Genomic DNA, 22,747 nt, shown 5'->3' with positions numbered 1-22,747 from the left:
TATATATAGAATATATATAAGCTAGTAGCACTCGCGACGGAAGAATGAAAGACATTATTGTTATTAATCTATTGGAATAAATAATAATTATAAAATATATTTTATAATACATTATATAATTATGATGTTCACTTAAATAATATGCTTAATGTAATAGATTCCCTTTGAAATTTTTTTTAAAAAAAAATCACCACATATATAATAATTAGTATGAACAAAATGTATATTTTTTATTCAAGTAATTAGAATTAAACTTTGGATTGAGATTAGAGTTTCCATTTGCATTAGTGTTAGCATAAGTTTTATCCTTAAAGCTAGATAATTATTTGCAATAGAGCAAAGGTTGTAGTGGGACTTCTTTAAGGAAATCAAGAGTTAGAGTGTTATTAAGGCTTCAACTTTTATAATACATAGTTTTCTTATTAATAATTAAATTAAAGTCTCAAAAACTCTCTCGTGTTTCTTTATCTTTCATCCTTCATGCTATATATACCTCATGCCTTACTATCATCCCCTTCTCTCTCTCTCTCTCTATCTCTCTCTACCCCCCCCCACCACCACCCTCTCTCTCCAAAATTCCTACTCCCATCATCATTTCCATCAATTTGATGCCCTAATTATTCTCTTTCTCTCTACCTCATCTCTCTCCCCTTCAATGTTGTCTCTTTCTACCTTATTCCTTCCCTCAGTTCTCCCTTTCTCCTATTTCAACCATTACTTACCACATCCTATTATTTATTACCATTTATCTCTACATCATCTCTCTCCCTCCTTCCATCATTAATCTCTTTAAGTCTCTCCTCTCCCTCCTCTCATAATCTCTTCCCCCTATTTACCCTCTATATCTACCCTACATCTCTCAGTCATGTATCTTTATCTCTCACAATATCTCTTGCACATGTCTCTCACCATATTTCCTCTTATCTCACTCTTATGTCCTCTCCTCATATCTCTTTATCTCCCACATTCTTTCTATGTCTACCTCGTGTCTCTCATGCCACCCCATACCCTCTATTGTGTCCCCTCTTATTATTACTATTTACTCTCTTTGTCTTGTGTATCTTTATCTCTTGCTCTCTTGCATAGTGTTTACTTCATGCCTCACCCTCATCCCCTTGTCACACACTCTCTCACATGTCCCATTCTATAACTACCCCCCCTCTGCCCCTTATAATGTAGAGCCTCCGCACTCCCCCTATCCTCCCCCCCCCCCTCTCTCTCGATCCATAATTACTCTCATTGTTCGTCATACCTATCTATCTTGAACCCTAATGATACTCTTTCTTGTGATCTATTTGACCCTGTCCCCTCATTTTCCTTGTCTACCTCATCTCTCCTCTCCCACTTCTCCTTCTTTCTCTTTTTCCCACCTCTCACCATATCTCCCCCCCAATTTCCACCTATATCTACCTCATATCTTTCACCCTCTCCCCCTTATCTCACCCTTTTTCTGACATATTTCTCAACACCTCGCCCCCACCCCCCCCCCCCCCCCCCCCCCCCCCCCCTTCCTCTCTCTATTTACCATCTATCTCTAGCTCATGTCTCTCACCTTCTCTATATTTCTTCACTCCCATATGTCTCTTACATCTTTCATCTATCTCATATCTATGAATCTTTACATTCACTCTCTACCTTATCTCTCACTCTCCCCTTTCCCTTTGTCTACCTCATCTTTTTGCCCATCATCATCTCCCTTTCTCCCATCTCTGTCCCCTCCCTATATCTTCCTCACCCCGCCCCATCTCCACCATCTCTCTATTCTTCATCCTCTCCCCCTCTCCTCCTCTCTCCCTCTCCTCCTAATCAACCTCTTACGTACTTTCTCTACTCACTACTCTCAACATCTCATTTTCCTCTCTCCATCTCTCTCTCACACATCCCTTTGGTCTCCATTGCTTCCTCATTATTTACCCTCTAACTCTATCTCATGTCTCTCACCATATCTCACACATGTCCCTATGTAATTACCCTTCTCCTTATCTTCCATCCCCTATCACTATTTATGTGTATTCTACGTTCTAATTATCGTCCTCTTTGAGCTCTATCTTATCTATTGCCTTCTATTTACATTACCATAAGATTTATTGTGGTGTGTCACCATCTCTTGGCTCCAATTTACACCCCCCTCCTCCCTCCCTTTCTCTGTGTGTGTGTGGAGTGTGGTGTGTGTGTATCTCATCAATTAGGTTTAGTAATATGGTTTAACATTTAGGATTAGGATTTTTTCTTTTAAAAAATAGGTTTGAAGTTAGGGCTTAAAATTTACTATTAGGATTAGGGTTCATTATGTTTCATCATTTTCTATTACCATTTAGGACTATGGTTTCAAGTAGGATTTATCATTTATCATATAAAATGTACATTCCATATTTAGATGTGAGGGTGGTTTTAGCAATTGGGGTGTAGCATTTAAGATTAGGGTTTACTATTTAATGTTATAACTTGCTTGATATTTAAGATTTAAGGTTTAACATTTGGGATAGGCTTTTGAAATTTGGGGTTAGGGTGACATTTAAATATTTTGTTTCTTAAATAGTTTGAGATGTTTCTTAAATATTTTGAGACAACTTGAGAATAGGTGTCTCTAGAAAGATATCTCCCAACTTGTTTAAAGATTATAAATTAATTTTGAGTTCACCAATTAGTATGTTACTTAAGTGGTGATGGTGTTCAAATTAAGGTTTAAAATTAGTTACTAAAACTCAAACTTTATAATTGATTAAGTGGTTCCGATATCTTCTAAATCAAATATGTCCATAAATATTCCTTAAAAATGAAATTTCTATTTTTTCATAAAGAGCTTTAAAAAACTTAATATTACTTATTATTTTATTATTTCTTCTTAATTTATTTTTTACATCCATACTTTCTAATTTTAAAATGATTTCTATTATATTTTAAAAGCTTTCTAATTTTAAAATGATTTCTATTATATTTTAAAAGCTTTCTATTTGATCAATTCAATGAATATTGAAACAAAATAGAATGTTTCCATAGTAACTTTATCATTTATCATATAAGATGTACATTCCATATTTAGATGTGAACGTGGTTTTAGCAATTGGAGTGTAGCATTCAAGATTGGAGTTTACTATTTAATATTATAACTTGGGTTGATATTTAATATTTATGTTTAACATTTGGGATGGGCATTTAAAATTTAGGGTTAGGGTGACATTTAAATATTTTGTTTCTTAAATAGTTTGAGATGTTTCTTAAATATTTTGAGACAAATTGAGAATAGGTGCATGTAGAAAGATATCTCTCAAATTGTTTTAAAATTATAAATTAATTTTGAGTTGACCAATTGCTATGTTATTTAAGTGGTGATAGTATTCAAATTAAGGCTATAAATAAGATTTTCATACAAACTCACAAATTGTTTAAACGATTCTTTATAAAATTTATATAATGGAAATTAAAATCAATTTTATGATGTTATTCATAAGCTAAAACAAAAATCAAATAGATAAAGATAAGTTTTAGGATTAGGGTTCAATATTTAGGTTTATCATTTTAAATTTTAAGTTTGAAATTAGAGTTTATGTTTGAAATTAGAGTTTAACATTTATTATTACTATTAATGTTAGGTTTTTTTATTTATGTTATGTTACATAATTTTCTATTATGGCTTACCATTTAAGATTATGGTTAATAAAATTATTGAAAAATTAAAAATTGAATAATCACAACACAAAAACTAATTATGCGGTGCTATCTAAAAACCAAGCGTCTAAAGATCTTGCGCCCATTGAAAAAATCTCAGTAATGGCAGTTGGGATCTCTGCAACGAAGACCTGTAATTCATTAAAACAAACCAGAGACCGCCAAATTCTAACAAATGAGCCCGCTGAATTTTCCAGACAATTTTATGCCAGTTTACTATGACTTGATGTAGCACGGTGTCAAAATGACGAAATGCAATGAGGTCATCAAACGTTTCAATTCTAAACAATTTGCAAATATCGCTCATGAATAAAAATAATAAAACCTGTGAATTATGGAAACCCAAAATGGGATCCTGTGAATGAAGAACTATTTGGAAATGATCTGGTGGATCTCAGTGGTGATAAATGGGTGCGTGAACAACAGATCATAAATCCATCTTTCCACACTGATAAGCTCAAGGATATGCCTTCTTGCATGATAGAGAGCAGCGCCATATACTTCAGAAATGGGAGAAATTAGTAGAAAATAGTGATAAAGAAGTAGACATAGCTCAGGAAATTAAGGCTCTAACTTCAGACATCATTGCTTGCACAATATTTGGCAGCAGTTATTTCCAAGGAAAGCATATTTTTGACTTATTGGCTAAGCAAATGTCCTTGGCCTGCTAGGATTATGCAAACGAAACAAAGAATGTTGGAGACTCAACAAAACTATTAAAGGTGCTCTGAAGGATCTTATTATCAATCAACATGGTAGGTAACGATGTGGAGGAATTCTTTGCTGTTTTGAAACGAATCGATGCAAGAAAGGAGGAGCTTAGCTGTATTTCCATAGTGGACAAGAAGAAACCCTTTCTTGCTCTAACTGTCGAGGCGGTCACTTCGAAGCCTCCTTGGCGGCTGTCATTTGAGTGGGAGGATTTTTGCAGTAGCAATGGTAATCAATCCAGCGATCTCATTCAGGCCTCTGCATCTGTGGACACCAACACGAGTTTCAAACAAAGGAATCAACTTAAAGACGATGATGATAATAAGAAGCGATTCGTTTCTCTGAAGCAGAATAATAATGACGAGGAGGGTACTCAGCAGTTGGATCTCCTGTGCATGTTAACGCTACCTTTCACACCATCCATGGAGTAATGCTTGGTGTATCCAGAATTTGGAATGATGGATTAATTAAAGCCATTTATAAACCGAAAAGAATATATAATAATTTGTAACTGTAGAGATATATAATAATTTTTTAAACAATAATGTTAATTTGAACAGCCGGCTGTACGTCAATTTTTTTTAAAATGCTAGATTGTTTACATTGATGAATGCTCTCACTGTAGAAAGCCTCTCGGCTTAATAATATTATGAGAAATATATATGTAAATCATTCTTTAATTAAGTTGAAGCATTCAAAGTCACTAAAAGTGATCTAGAAGTCTAATGTAACACTCTAATTTATGAGGAATTTGAAATACAATGAATTGTATTTCATCTTCACCAACGGAAAACAATTCACAAATCCCTTAAAAAAAAGCTACTTCATTAGAGGATTTTTTTATTTCTATTGAAACTACCAAGTGTCTAGCAAGAATAAATAATATAAATATCAATTAAATTTTTGGAAAATAAAGCCACTTTGGACATCACATTGACTTAGGATTTTTATATAATTTCTTTTTTATGGAAAGCATTTTAAAAAGCTTATGTATTGGTAGTTATTAAAATATAAAGTAATTAAATAAAAATAAAAATTAGACTATAAAGAAGATAAACATAATTACTTATATTTGAGGTTTGTACAAATTAAATGAAATCTAAAAATTCACATGTATAAATTAGTTGAGAATTGTTAATTAATTAGACTAAATTAACAAAGACTATAATTGAACATGTTGAAATTTATATGAGATGTATTGAGTTTGTGTTTCTTATAAATGACAAAAGAAATTTTTTGATTGATCTCAAAAAGTAATTGAGGCATGGTAAGTTTGAATGATGATATTAGGTTTTGGATGATATAATTAAGGTGACTAAAGTTTGTGATTAAAATTTATTCTTTTTTAAAGGGCATATTTATGATCAAGGATGCTTTTTGATAGAATTATTTGTCTTTTCTTGTAGTGATGCTTTAGATCAAAGTCTATGTCGATCATTAGGATGCAATTGTGACAAGGATTCAACCCAAGGGTGTGGCTTCATTCAAATTGGCATGATTATGCCTTAAAGCTAAATTGGTCCTTCATTACCCACATTACCTATTTGCTTGGTGTAAATCTAAAGTAGCACAAATTTGACTAGTAGGGATGAACATCACGAGGTTGTTTATACAATGACTAAAGATTAATAATTTTTTCTTTAGTTAGGCCCTAAGTAGTAGTTAACTATAATAAAAGAGATGAAGTGTAACGATGAATGTCATTAATTTGTCAATCGATTATTGTTGAATTCCAATACAAACTAGTGAGTTTCTATGATGAATATATTTTTGGAAGGTGTGCCTTAAAAATGGATGCCAATGACTATTGACAAAATGAGTTTTTTTTTTGATATTTTTTAATGTTTTTGTTATTCTATCAATATACTTTCTTAGAAAATGATAAATACTCCTTAGCACTTTTGATGCCTCTATTATTCTTTTGTTAAATGATGTAATAATAATCTACAAGTGTCCTAGGTTGATGTTTTTATATTTTATGAGTTTTTTAATTTTAAAGAGATTACAATCTCTCCTAGAATCAAGTCTAGGGGATAGAATTACAAATGTTATTTAGTATAGGATGGAAACTTGATAAGATCTAGATTGGATTGGTTTTAACTTGAAGACAATTACATATCAAATTGATGGTTTAAATCTTGGGCTTGTAATGCTTAAAGAGTGAAATTATGTGCTAAAATCATGCATCACCATATTGACCTAAACTCAGATAATACAGGGAAGAAAAAAATTATCTTATTGAAATTGTCCATAATTTAGTTCCACTTTGATTTGCATAAAAAAATTAGTGCACATTGATGCCAAAGAAAAAATAAAAAATGTAAAGGGATATATAAAATTCTAGTTAAAAAAAAGAGCAATTGAGCTAAGCGTGTGCCACTTATGAGATTATTGCACAAAACGAAAAAAAATAGTATAACTGGATAACATCTTTCATTAAATTGTGTAGTGCAAAGGAGTGCACGTAAATTGAGAAGAGAAAAAATGTGGCTAATAATTATGTTTGATCATTAATATAATATGAAGTTGTAATTTAAAAATCAAGTGTGAAAAGTGGACATGGAATACAAATACAAGGTTTAGTATAAAATCCATAAATTAAATTTACTTGTGTTGACTAATGGGATGCTTTCCTAAAATTCACCCCCAATTATAAGGTTGACCATATGAAATACATAAAAAAGAATTACTACCTTTCCTCCAAATGACAAGACCAAGTGAAAGAATGTAAGATAAACATAAAATATTATATTAGAATAAAAAAATTCAACAATGTTATTTCAATTTATGTCATTGAATTAGGACCTAAAAATATGTCATAAATATCTACTAAGACATTATGGTTGTGCATATGGAGATGGTAGTTGTTAAACACACAAATATATTGAGTATAAGGTGAAGGCTAAAATAATATATCAAAATTCAAAATCAATTATCATTTATAACTTTTCCAATCAATACATAAATTATCAAGGAGGTAAGCATACATCAACACCAAGGAATGTGCCAAATTTATGTGGAAACCTAGAAGGAAAAAACCATGGTGAGGAGCTACTTGGATCTACTATCCAAATCTTCCCTCATAAAAGATAATCAATAAATCACAAAATTGAAAATAGACCAACCTATAAGGGCCCAATTATATTTGTAGGAACCAAGCTGTAGGAGACATCAATCTCTTATCTAGAATATGACACCAAATCAAAGAATGACACACTAGTCTAAATATATAAAAGCTATGTTAGACAAATGTTCAAGGATAAGCCATTAACATTTACATTATTTGATTATCTTTAGAAAAATCTCACAATGTGCATGAGATCTTTGAATGAATTCACATAGAGGCTAAATTGAGTTGATAGTTTGATTTTTTTTGTTAGTTATCAATTCTACTTACGCACACTAGTACATTTTCCCTTGTTTTTGACCAATTTTTTCGACCAATGGCCATATTGGCCTATGATTTTCATTTTAAAAATTTTAATGCCTAATTTGGTCAACATTTTGACCAAATTAGGGTTTCCCAATTTGGTCAAAATTTTGACCAAATCAGGTTCATAATCAAAAAAGAAAAAGACAGCATCAAATTTTCTTTTTTGGTCGGAGGAGCTGGTTGGATGCGGTTTGCATGTATGGGAGCCATTTGAGGTAAGAGCTAGCATTTTGCATTGATTGATCCCCTTATATGGTTGTTTACATTTACATTTTGAGTTGCCATTGGAGATTTGGTGTCCACATTTGGAAGGAATTTATATTTATATGAAATTTCTCATAGGGTTTGCATTTTGAGTTGCCATTGTAGACATTTGACAGGTTATTTATATGAAATTTTGAGTTGCCATTACAAACGTTTGATAGGCTATTTATATGAAATTTTAAGTTGCCATTGTAGACGTTTGATAGGTTATCAATTGATCCCCTTATATGGTTTGCATTTTGAGTTTCCATTGCAAACATTTGACAAGTTATTTATATGAAATTTCTTGTGGAGGAATTGACCACCTAAACATCTTGAATTTCACAACTTTCACTAGTGCGTTGGGGAAGGGAGAAGTCAAAATACCAAATGAAGCTTGATTGGGCGCTTCCTTCATTGTTGGTTCAACTAGAAGTCTTGCTTGGGATTTCAACTTAGTCCCTTTCAAATGTATCTATAAGTGGTAAAAATTTGCAGCTTTTCTTATCGCATAATTTATTTGGCAAGGGTTTCATCAAATCAATTTGCCTCTAGAATCTTTGCACTACTGAAAGATGTGCTTATTCCCAGTGCCCATTTTATCTATAGATTGGCTTTAACTTGGTTACCAGGGGGAATCCTACTGTCCTAGACAGATTATTGCTAGAAACATTTTTTGGGAAATCTTGATTTAGAAAATATGGGGCTATGGCTCATTAATAATCTCATTTTTATTAAAAGCTAGAGTCATCATCAACTATAGTTGCTATGATCTCTTCTTAGATATAATTTATAGAAATCCTCCTCCTCCAACTATCCACTTGAATTAGAGATTTACAAGGAAAGATCCTAGACTCATAGTCAAAGAATTACCTTAATCAATTACTTTAAAGATTTCTAATGGTCCATCTCTATCAAGTTTGAGGCACATTGGGTGTCACAATAGTCCTATTTGGGGTGCCTTGCACCTTGATTTCAATGTTCAAAGAAACCCAGTTGGTCACTCTTGCCCTCCTTCCCTTCATTTCTTGAGGCATTGATGCTCTATGGATAGCTAAGCTCTGCCAGTTCTGCGCTAGGTTTACTCTCTGAAGTGTCATTTTTGGAAGTTTGCAATAGATGGAGTACTAGTCAAAATTTTCAATATTCTCATCCTAGCTGAACTGTTATGGAGAAAGTACTATGTATTTGTAAAGAACATGAGAAAACATTTGGTCCTTAATATGGTTATGCACAACCTCTACCTCTACAGGGTGCTATGGTGAACATATGATTGTGCCTGGGCCCATGTATTGCTATTATCTTGATCCTAGCCGTACAATTTCCCTTTCTATCTTAGAAATTATAATGTGATAAAAAAATGTTGGAGCAAGCATTGGTTTGTAGAGAACAAAGGGTAGGCCTAAATCCTTCACATGGCTTCTTTTAACCCTCTATTCTCAGTGCAACCCTTTGGTGATGTGCTAAGATTGGTTTAGGTCCATGAGTTTTAAAATTTTAATAGTATGAAAGTCAACCATGAACAATGGATATGACCTTAATCCTCATAATTTTGAGATGGTAAGAAAATCAATATAAGATGAAGTCAAATGAATACTTCCATGTATAAGACTGCATCTTTGAATGTGAAGAATCCTTGGTCATTGCATAATTTTTTAAGATTTGAACTATCATGACATTTAAATTTTTGTGATATAAGTTTTGGGTTCAAAATATAACTACTTATTGACATTCTAAACTTGAAAATAAGCCTCAAAAGTCATCTGAAATTGATAATGTGAAAATAAGTGCAAGCCCTACTTGAACCAAATTAAAAAAGGCAAAAATTATAAGTGCAATTAGGAAAGTTCCTCAACACCTAACAAAAATTTACAAAAATAAGTCTCAAAAGTCATCTATAATTGTTAATGTGAAAATTAGTGCAAGTCTTACTTAAATCAAATTAAAAATTATACATCTTCCATAAGGTTCTAACTCAACCATTATCTTTGTTATACAACCTTCCCAACTCTTTAGGCATGTTGCCATGATATTCTTATCAAAACTCTGAGGTGGATGGTAATTAAAAAAAATGCTGATCTACAAATTGCATTGGAAACACACGGGACTATCAAATCATTTGGCTTACAAATAAGCACCATTCCTAGTGCTCCCATTGATTAAAATAATTGAGCCAAAACCCCCCAATACAGAGTGAGATTTAAATTTGATTACTAAGTATTTACACTTTTCAAGTGTACACCATGTATACACTACAACAAACTCATTTCCACAACCATGGTAGCACTTGAAAGGTTTTGAAGGATTCTTACAAGAAACATTCATAACATATTTGTGCTTCGTAAATCTTGATTGTAGTAAAAGAACCTGCATTCCCTTTTTCAATGTTCAATTACCCCGCTCTTAAGCCTTTCCATTCAAGTGTGTAAACCATACACATTTTTTGTCCATTAGAGGAACACTCCTAGACTGAGGAAGCATTTCTTGAAAATGAGATTCTGTTTGATGAGATACAATAGTTTGAGAATATGGGGGAATGACTCCATATGATTAGTTGAAATTCTGTCAATACGTTGATTCCATAGCTATGTAAGTCTTGTAGTTGATCGGATTCAATCCTTGTTTAGTAATACATTAAATACTATACAATCTTGATACCATAGAATCCTTATTTACCTTACTATAGAAAGTGTAGAATCATGAATTTGGATTTGGATGGTCATGCATGTTTAAAGATCAATATTTAGTTTTATTCTTTTATTTGTCATACACAAAGAATCAAAATATTTGAATTGAAAATTTTCAAAATTAATTGACATGGAGATAATCACTATGCATGATGTTGTCTGGTATTGTTTGGTATGTTTCCTCACAATGTGAAGGTTGGGGAAAAAGGTATTACATCCAATGAACATTTTTTGGAGTTTGTGGAAAGTAGAAAAAAGAAAAGAATGAACAGTTTTGTATATGGAAAAGTGCATTAAAGTTGTAAAAATAGTTGAAGCAAACATTAATGATCAAATTTTGTATTTTTTTAACCACCCAAAATAGGCTATTTTTAGAGAATCTAGAGAGTTAGTAATTAATTTTATATTTTTGACCATCTAAAATAGTTTATTTTTTTAGAATTGAGAGAAGGGTTGGTTGAAGTACAAATGATCACCATTGGTCAAGCATACACATTTTTTCATATTATAGGTAGGTATTTTGTACTGATCAACTACCTTTGCATGGCTCATCTCAAATCTGAGAGAGAATGGATGCATTTGGTTAGTTATATTACATGCTTGCTGCACATGTATGTGGAAGATGGTGATTTTGCACATAAAAGATAAGATTTGTTTGAACAATTTTATATAATGTGATTATTATGATTTTACTAAGCGAGAATTATATTTTATTGATACTTAAATACTAGTATATCATAATGATTGTGTGAATGTTATGGAGTCCAACAATAAAATGAGATAAATTTTAGTACCACATTGTACTAATTGCCAATGCTATATTATGAATTTGGTATTAAATTGAACTTAAAAGAATATGGTACTAATGGACCTCCTTTTATATCATCAATGGAGTATATCATGGATGTAGTATTGATTTAGTTCTAAATTGTCATTTGCTTCTTTCTATTGAATAAGAACTTTACATAGTGTATAATATTATGGATTGTGAAGGAAATAGGTGTGAATTGTGATACATTTGGAATATTCGTATATTCCTACACATCCTTTGCTTGCATCATGTAAAAAATCATCAAATCATAATACATTTGTGTGCATCACCAAGATTGTTCCTTTGTTCAGAATTGCACTTATCCATATTGTGGTAGAGAACCTTTAACTTTGAGCATGTTGGAACTCCTATGTTTGAATGGTGATGGCTTTCTATTTCTCCAACTACTTTGTGCAAATCAAAAGTGTGCATCATTTTGAACTAGTCTTTCACGATGAACCAATCCTTCTCTTGTACATTGCATAGGCCTTTGAATAATCTTTGTTACTTTCCTCTCTCCCTCATAAATAATGAAGCTAGATGAATTACTGATTAGCTGTAAGACTGCATATTTCTCCTCTTTATTGCTACCCACAAGAATCAACATATTGGAGGGATTCCATGCTTGCCTATATATATACATGGAATCCCTCCAATATGTTGATGCTTGTGGGTCGCAATAAAGAGGAGAAAGAAACATGCAGTCTTATAGCTAATTAGTAATTCATCTAGCTTCATTATTTATGAGGGAGAGAGGAAAGTAACAAAGATTATTCAAAGGCCTATGCAATGTATAAGAGTAGGATTGGTTCATCATGAAAGACCAGTTCAAAATGATGCATGCTTTTGATTTGCACAAAGTAGTTGGAGAAATAGAAAGCTATCACCATTCAAACATAGGAGTTACAACATGCTCAAAGTTAAAGGTTCTCTACCACAATATGGATTAGTGTAATTCTAAACAAAGGAAAAATCTTGGTGATGCACATGAATCTATTATGATTTGATGATTTTTTACATGATGGAAGCAAAGGATTTGTAGGAATATACAGATATTTCAAATGTATCACAATTCACACCTATTTCCTTCACAATCCATAATATTATACACTATGTAAAGTTCTTATTCAATAGAAAGAAGCAAATGAAGAACCTTCCTAGTTCTCATCCCTAAGACACTTGGAGCTGACTTGATGGATAAGTTCAGGCCCACAAGCCTTTGCAACTCTTTGTACAAAATCATTTCAAAGGTTCTTACCTCAAGACTCCTTAGCATCCTCCCTTTGAATATTTCCCCTCAGCAGACTGGCTTTCTTCCTCGAAGACAGATTCTTGACTCCATTATCACAGTCCATGAGGTCATCCACTCTCTTGAGGCTAGTAAGAAGGAAGGTTTCTTGCTCAAACTGGATATGTCTAAAGCCTATGATAGGGTGGACTAGAATTTCCTTTTGGCGGTCCTATAGGCTTTTGGTTTTGACACCCAGGTTTGCAAGCTCATCTCTCAACTTTTTAGTTCTCCTTCTTTATCTATTTTGGTTAATGGTTCCCCTTCTCTTTTCTTCTTTCCTTCGAGAGGACTAAGACAGGGTGACCCCATTTCCCCTGTTCTTTTCATCATTATGGTTGAATGCTTGGGAAGACTCATCCAGAGGAAATTTCAGGACATGAGTTTGCTTGGTCTAGCAATTTGTGGATGATACCATTTTGGGGGGTGAAACCATTGTCAGTGAGGCCAGAGTTTTTAGGGGCCTCCTAAATACCTACACTAGGGGCTCAGGCCAGGCGATCAATTGAGAAAAGAGCTCGGTCTTCTTCATCAACATCCCCTTGGAGAGACGAAGGAAGATTGCCCGCATCTTGGGAAGTAGTATTGGGTCTCTTCCTGCGAACTATCTTGGCCTGCCCTTGGGCACCAGACTCTCGAATTCTTTCTAGAATAACATCTTAGATAGATTCAACAGGAAACTCATAGGTTGGAAAGGTGCCACCCTAAGCCTGGCTGGGAAGTTCACTTTGGTTAAATCCAGCTTTTAGAACCTCTCAACTTATGCCTTAAGACTATTTGGTATCCCAGTCAAGCATGCTGACAGGATGGAGAAGATTCAAAGGGACTTTCTTTGGTCAGGGTCCAATGACCATAAGAGATACCACCTCATCACCTGGGATCTTGTTTGTCTCCCCAAATGCTATGGTGGTCTTGGCATCAGAAAAATCAGACATCTCAACAACGCTCTCCGAGCTAAGCAGATATGGTACATTTTTCAAAGTTTAGATATTTGGAGGGATATCCTGACTGAGAAATAGCTAAGAAGGTAGTCCCTCAACTCCCAGATAAATGGGTCTGAGATTCCCCAGGGGTCCTACATTTGGAATGGGATTTTGAAGGCAAAGCCTTTGGCCAAGTCTAAGGCTAGGTGGAAAGTTGGCAACGGGGACAATATACTTTTTTGGCATGACAACTGGATGTGTCAGGGACCTCTAATCAATCACCCTTGCTTTGGTAGATGGCTAAAAAAAGCATAGAAATATATGGTCTATATGTTAGAGATTACAGATCTGGAAATGATTGGCATGACATGTCCGAGCTATCCTTGGACCTTAACTCTCTGATGATTTATCTGAAAGCCACCTTCCTCAACAATAGCAGGGATACCCTCATTTAGAGGGATTCTTTGAGTGGGCTGTACTCTGTTGCCTCAGGATATTTCTCCATATGGGATAGGATGGAGAAGCCAATTTGGGCTAAAGCCTGGATTTCTAGTCTCACTCCTAAAATCAACATTTTCTTCTTGCTTCTCCTGCAAGACAAAATCCTTACCCTGGATAATTTAGCTAAGAGAGGCGAAATTATCCCCAATAGATGCAACCTCTGCAAACATGACCTGGAAATAGTTAATCATTTGTTCATTCATTGCCCTTTCTCATCCAAGGTGTGGAACCTCCTAACCACGGACCTCAATTTCAGTTGGTGCCCTCGGTTAGTTTCCAGGACTTCTTCAACCAATGGAGAAGCCACCACTCTGGCTTGAATTCACATTTATTTAGCTTATGGATTCTCCCACACTTCTATTGGGGAATCTGGAAATAGTGCAACAATAGAATATTTAGAGAAAGGGAATCTCCAGAATTCATAATTGCTAAGAAAATTGAAGGTCTCACCTTGGAGAACTATGCTATAACCAAGGGTGGAAACATCAAGGAAGGAGGGAACTGTAAAGCTAGAAAGGAAGACAGGGACAAGAGGAGACAGGAAGCCAGATGGTCCTTTCCCCCTAAGGACTGGCACAAAGCCAACTTTGATGGGGCAACAAAGGGGAATCCCGATCCTGCTAGAAGTGGAGGCATTATTAGAAATAGTTTGGGTAGAGGAATTGCTGCTATATCCTTCCCTCTTGGTCACTAGACCAACCACTTCACTGAAGCTAGTGCGGCCAACCATATTGTTAAACTGGATTTGGCTTCCAAAATTGAGCATCTTTGGCTTGATCGTGATTCCTTAAACATCATCAACTATATCAAAGGTCTCACCACGCCATCCTGAACTATTTCCAATGTCATTGAGGATATCAAATTTGACCTAGGCAAGTTCAAAAAGACTTACGTCAGCCATATTTTTAGGGAGGCCAACCCAGTTGCTGACTGGGTTGCCAACGATGCAGTCACAAGAAATTCGGTGATGATGTGGAGGAACGGTGACAAATTTCTAGTTTTGGTGACTTAGTTACTCCAGCTGGACCGAATCCAGGGCACGAATATTATTCCTTTTTAATTATGATAGGATTTTCCAAATCGCACATCGAAAGTAGAGTAATAAGAAGTAATGCGAAGCCCTTTTCAAGATATAATTACGCATATGAAAGGCATGCTTTGAGGGCAGGCTCAAACATAACCACTAAAAATCATAAAAACATTTTCATTTTTAGCATCCCAACCAATTTTGTTCTTTGTAATACTACTAGTGGTTTCAAGTTTGCTGAGACAAAGACTACCATGGTGGGTGAAAGGATCAAAAGAGAGCCTTCGAGGGAGTCAGAGAGTTGGAAGGAGAAGAAGAAGGTTTGGTGTAGGCTCGAAAAAGGTGGAATAACCAGGTTCATGGAGAAGCTACATGGTTTTGACACTGGGGTTACAAAGGTCATGGTGGATTCTTGGAGCAACGGGAGAGTCAAAATTGATGGTGTCACCCACCAAATTTCTAAGGGCTTAATTGCGAAGGTGATAGAAATCCTGCTGGATGGCATAAAATTTTACAGGGACAAAAAGATGTCACCAATGTTGTAAATGAATTTATCAAGGATGACAAGGAGAGAGACAAGCTCATCAAGATCGACACCTACTATGATATAGAATCCATCAAGAAATTATGGAGGTATGTTCTTAGAATCCTCATTGAGTACATCACTCTTGATCCCAAGTTCGACAGGATAAGAACACACCATTTTGTTTTGCTGAACCACTTTAGGCATGGTGTTAAATTTCTTTTCCCTTCTATCTTTACACTTCTATGTCAATGGGTATCGAGGGTTTCAAGAAAAAAATTGTTACTAATCCCACCCTTCACGAAGGCCTTCTTCTCCTAGTTTACGAGTTTTTGAAAACCCAAACCAAAGGAAAATCCCTTGGTGACCTGGGTAGTAAATCGGAGGATACTGCCACTTTGGACTTGGAGGATGTTCAAGTCATTAAAATGGAGGATGAGGAAAACCCCACCAAAGCCACCTCTGTTGCTCGCAACCCTAGTATGCCCAGTAGAAAGAGTTCTAGAAGCTACCCCGCCCCCCCCCCCCCCCCCCCCCCCCCCCCCCCCCCCCCCCCTCTTCCCCCCAAGCCTGAGCCTCAGGAGGAGAAAATTGACAGTGGGGAAGAGGAGGAGATAGATACTAATTTAGAGGAAGAGGACAAGGAGCTGGGGAAGGACAATGTGAGTGAGGAGGGGATTTCCCCTTTGTGTAACCCTAAGAAAAGAAAGGCTGATTGGGCTCTAATTTAGGAAGAAGCCCAGATTCCTGAAACCCATGGCCTTGACCCACCCATATCCCCGCCTAAGGAGATGAATGAAATTATGGTGGAAAGAAGTGGGAAGGTGGTAAGGAAGAACAAGAGGAGGGCTTGGAGAAATTTTAACATGGACACAACTAGGCTGGGTATTGTCAGAGAACCGGTGAACATCCAAGTGTTGGAGGACCTTTACGGCAAAACCCACTATGACGAGTTAATTGACCCTGCTATGTTGGTCATCTTCGATAACATGCGAGAAACTGGCTTCAATTTCCTGAATAATGCAAAGAATTGCTTGGTAGACAATTTTCATTCTATCAAATGACTATTTCAGGAAATTGAGGCCCTTAAGGAAAAGAACAACCAAGACACCAGTCAAAATATCTGCAAGGTTCAGGAGACCACAAGAAAGAATACTGCCCAAGTTGGTAACCAGAACTTCCACGATAGCCAAAAGACTAGGGATGGACAAGAGGAAAAAATCTCCTTGGTTGAGCAGAAAGTCCAGAAGTTTGAATCCATCCACCAGGTGCTGACTAAACAAATTGTGGACACCTTGCACACTCTGAATGAGAACATTGTCAACTTGGGTGACTCTCTAATGAGAGCCAACTTAGGTAGAGAAATTGTACAGAAGACTGGGATGGATTTCAGGTAGATGGAGTTTTCTTAGATTGAAGCTAGGGACTAGGTGAACAAGGCGGACCAGGTGGAGACCCAGAATAGGAACCAGGAAGGAGCGGATAGTTAGATGGACAACGAAGCTACAAAAAATCTGTAGGACCTGGAGAAGGAAAACAAATAGTCTACTTCACTTTTGGTTTTGTTCTTTGTTTTGGTTTTTGGCTTTTTCCTCCTTGCCTTGAGCCTTTTGTTAGTTTTTGGCTTTTAGCAACAGTCTCTTGTTAGTTGGACTTTTTATTTTTCTATCTATTATGTTGTAAACTTTTGGGTTTCAGGATCCCTGTAAAAATTGTCTTACTTAATCAAAAACATAATTTAGCTCTATATTTTATGTGCATTTGGGAATGCTTTACAATCTCCACTTAGAGAAAAATACCTTTTTTTCTATTTGTGTTGCCTAGTGCAAGTCTTTGGTTGCACCTGATGTGACCTCAGGTTCACCAAATATGGCTTCTTCTATAGCTCAGCCACCAAGAGCCCACACAATCTGAGCAAAGACATGTTTCCTGGTAATAAGACTCAGGTTATCTCCAGGAAAAAACCATGTAAGACCACGTGCTTTTCCTTGAGGTAAAAGAGTAACTTTTTGAACTAGATCATGTCTAGGGCTCATCATTTTGACCTTGTAATAGTTGCCAAAAAATGATTTAGTTGCCTCTAAAACACACATTGATATCATATATTATTGTAAATCAGACTTCCAACTTATGGTCCATATATATGTGAAGGGTCTACATTAAAATATACAATAATGTACCAAAATCTTGGTAGAATCCTAACTCCAAAACTTAAGGTAACTTACCTTTACAAATCTTCTAGAGCCTTTCAAGACTCCTCCCAACTTGTTTCAACACAATTCCAAATTCCTACGTAACTCTTCAGTTTGAACAGATCTTTCCCTATTACTGACTCTAGGGATCAATAATGGTAAAATGGCTCAAACTAAGAAATGGACTCCAACCTATTCCTTGGGTCAAGCTAACACCTAGGACCTTTCAAGGAACACTCAAGGGTTGGAATTTTACGATTACTTGACTCCCCCAACTTCTACCTTGCAAATTTGCTCTTAAGAGGTCTAATTCCCCTTGTAGCCTTTTTAAAAGGTTTTAGGATAGTAACTTGGTTTTTCTCGAATAGACTTGGCAAAAAAACTAGGGTTTAAAATACCCTTTTGGAAGTTACACAAATCACTAAAGCACCAACTCTTCAACCTACTCTAGCACCCCTGAACCTACGCAAACCTCACAGACCTAATTGGCCAAATTAAGCCTAGATCACTTGGAAATGAGAAAGGATGGGTACTTAGGACTGGTTTTTTGTTTCAGGAGTCTTACCTAACCTTTTCCAGTCTAGGGCATGTTCATAGAACCCTTGAATCACCTGAGAAAAATCAATAACTTTGAAATATTAAAATACATACCCTAAACTTGAAAATTCCAGAAGGCCATAAAAAACCAACCATAGAATTGTAGGTTAGGGCCACATCTTGCTTGAAACCCTCAATTTAAGGGTTTTTGAACCTACTAGCAATGAAAATGCTCTAACTTGCTTTAGACTAAACTAATAAAAAATAAATAAAATGAAATGTAATCTAGAATAAGAGAACTTTCAAATCATGCAACTAGATTTGGTCTCCCAATGTGTACACTTCTGTACAACAACAAAATGCTTTGAAAATCCATATATTTGGTCTCAAAGACTTGTTGAATGTACACCTACTTACACCACTGACTTTATAGAAGGTATTAGAATCAAAATACATCATCCCAAAATGATATTTTGTTGGTTTGAGTAGTTACAAGACTAGGTGTAATGATTTTGAAAAAAATGTCAAAATTGGCAAAAAGTTGTTAGCAACTTTTCTTGCAAAATGCAATTTTTCCACTACTTCTTCCAACAATCTAATCACCTAGACATTTACAACACTTAGGAATTAAATAAGGTGTAATGACTAACAAAACACATGTAGAGTCAATTTATTGATTAAAACAACAAAAAACAAGATCCTTAGGACTAAGGTAATTTAGGCATATATGGCACCTTAAGTTCCTTGACCTCACAACCCAGGTGGGTCTGTGCATTTTATTTCTTGACACCTATAAAGTACATATGAAAATAGGCTCATGAGTATTTCATTAACATTATTTTTAAATTTGTATCTTAAGAATTATGTTTTAAAATTACCAGTAACTGGTTAGCTTTCATCACTATATCATCCTAAAAGTAAATATAACTAAAAAATATCGTGGAACCAACTTTCTCATAAAATATAGGGGCACTCTAGGGTTATCTTTAGTTATATATTAAACTTGTATAATAAATTCATCTAAAATTCTTAATTAGTTCAAGGTATAGGGTTGCATTTATTACTATAATTTTGTTTTTCTTAATTTTCACCAAAAAGGAAAGCTTAGAGTGATATGATGTGGGATCTAGTCAGAAGCAACATTGGTGAATCTTTGAAATTTGATTTCAACATAGAGAGGTATAGATTCAATAACTATCGATGAGAATTTATCATAGATGTGAACGAGAGAAAGAATCAAAAAGTTCAGATTGTGTAGCAGTACTTGAGGAGCTAAGACATAAAACACTCTTTTTCTAAATTTGGGCTAACATGTTCTCCTTGAGTGAGCCCAACTAATCCTCGCGGGCTCAATGATTTGTAGAAGACCACTATGCTCTAACGAGATCTCTTGTGTACCATGTTGATTATAAAATTACTGTAGACAAGCAGTTAAATACCAAGGTGATGAGTTTGGTGATTAATAATTGTATAATGAGCATTGTATATTATACAATAAACAAAGAGCATTGTAACCAGACAACTTTCATTGATTACAATATGTGTGAATTTGAGCGAGGTGACCAATTTTTTTTTCAAAACCATATGTGCAGATATAAACATTAAGTACAACATGCCCAATATTATTGTAGATATACACATTAATTAGACCAAAATTTTCTTTCAAAACCATATGTGCATATATAAAAAATAAGTAAAATATGTCCAATATTTTTGCAGATATACACATTAATTACACCAATTTTTTCTTTCAAAACCACATTTGAAGATATACATATTAAGTAAAACATGTCCAATAATTTTGCATATAATTTTCCTATGGAGAAAGACCATGCTTGGCAATATGAACCCAGAACAATACCAAGACAATTGCTAGATTGTGGTTTTAGTTTCAAAGAAAAGTTGATAAATGTAATTGTCCTTGTAAAAAGTTTAAGGGCTTAAAGAATCAAAGAGTTCTAATAATAACAACCCAGAGTCATTGTAGGCAACATGGTCACATTGAAGGGGGCCACAATTTTCATCAATTGCTGAATGTGAATTTCCAACTAGAGGAACATGGAGGTGTGAATATCCAAGATGAGGATACTGCTCCCATAGAAGGTGATAATTTTCTAGAGGACATGATTGAAGAAGATGGTATTGGCACAACTAATAAAGATGATCATGATGATGGTACTATTGCATTTGATAATGATGATGAAGATGGTCTTGATATAACTATACTTGAGAAAGCATACGGGCCCCTATACCAAGGCTCCCAAAAACCTCTTCTCTCTGATATAGTGTTGTTGGTGAACTTGAAGGTTATGAATGGTTTATCTAATGTAGCAATGTCATATATGCTACGGTATGCCATTTTTTTTATCTTCAATGTTAGCATACCATTACTATTCATTATACTAACAATTCATATTTGTTGTTGTAGGTTGACAGGTGAATTTTTGTTACCACCATCAAATATTTTGCCTCGTTTGTACCAAAAATTATCTACTATTATGAATCAAATTAGAATGAAGTATTAGACAATACATGCATGCCCCAATGATCACATTCTATATCATAAACAACATGAATTTATAACAAAATTCCCTTATTTTCATAGTAGTAGATAACAATCATATCAAATAACAAAAAAGGTGCCTCACAAGGTTCTTTGGTACATTCCCATTATTCCATGTCTTGAACGATTATTCAGGTGCACTAGCTTGGCACAATTTATGGATTACCATGCACACAATAGAAGTGAAGATGACATTATGAAAATTCCTAGGTATGGTTCTACATTTAAAGAGATAGAAAAAATATGGCCACACTTCAAAGTAGAATTTTGTAATCTCAAGCTTTCATTGGCAACAAATGGTGTCAATCCAGTTGGAGATAAGATCTAGTTACTCAGTGTGGCCTATTTTTGTTATTAACAATAACATTCCTCCTTGGATGTCCATAAAGATGAAGCATATAATGTTGTCAATGATTGTATTGAGTATTTTTTCATTTGATAGTTATCTAAATTAATATATAAATAGTGCATCAAAATGGTCATAATAATTATGTAATGTTTCTATTCATTCAATTACTAGGTAAGTACCAAGTTAAAGATATGAATGTGTATATTGAGTCCTTTATTGATGAGTTTTTGAAGTTATGGAATGGGGTCACTATGTAAGACATCTTTGGAACAATAGGACAAAGATATTTTTAATTCCATGTAATGGTTAAATGGACAATATATGATGCCTCTTGGCTAACTCATTTTTTACAGTATGTTATATTGTTAAGGTTACATATTTTTGGTCTATTATAGTGCTTACACATTATTTTTGTATGTTTAAGTTGTACATGATAATTGTACATGATCCAATTCTACATGATCTTTTAGGTCTTTAGACAAAGAGAAAATTCACATGTCCAGTTTGTGGTCCAAAGATGAAATCTTGTCATTCAAGAAGTTTAGGAAAATAAGTGTTTGATGAGTTTAGACAATTTCTTCACAATAATCATAAGTATCGAATTACTGAAAAACATCTTTTTAATGGGAAAGAAGAGACAACATTAAGGCCATGAAGAATGACACCTCATCTATGAAAGTTCAAATATGATCAACTAAATCATTGAGGTAATGTCCATTTTGTGGTCCGAAGTTTGAAATTTATATTTTGATATTGTCTTTTATTTAGTAATGATGTAATTGATGCTCATGAAGGTCGTTAAGGCATCAATGAACAACTTTCTAGAGGAATAAAAAATTAACTTACTCAATTTAGTAGGTTACTGTACTACAAAGATCTTCCAATCATGTGTTTGTTTGATGCTATGCATATTGGAAAGAATGTAACAGAGACACTATGAAAAATATTGGATAGAAGGCGTGATAAAGAAAAAAAATTGACAAAATTTGTAATGACATTCATGAATCCAATCATGCACTGAAAAATTTCATTGAATCAAATAGAAATGGAGACCGCATAAATATGAGTGCCCTTCTTTGGTTATTAATGGAGCATCAAAGTGATGCACTAAAAGAAGTCATAAAAAATACAAAATTTTCCACAAGATTTGCTGCAAATTAGGCAGTCTTGTATCAAAGAAAGATGATTTTGGGCCAGGGTTGAAAACATATTATTGGCATACTTTCGTCAAGGTAAGTCATGTTCTCTATTTACAATATATTTGTAAAATCGCATGTACTACCTATCGTA

The sequence above is a fragment of the Cupressus sempervirens genome, chromosome 2 (genome assembly GCF_028749045.1).
Source record: "Cupressus sempervirens isolate cs-2001-9-10 chromosome 2, ASM2874904v1, whole genome shotgun sequence".
Classification (NCBI taxonomy): domain Eukaryota; kingdom Viridiplantae; phylum Streptophyta; class Pinopsida; order Cupressales; family Cupressaceae; genus Cupressus; species Cupressus sempervirens.
Note: the sequence above shows the minus strand (reverse complement) of the source record.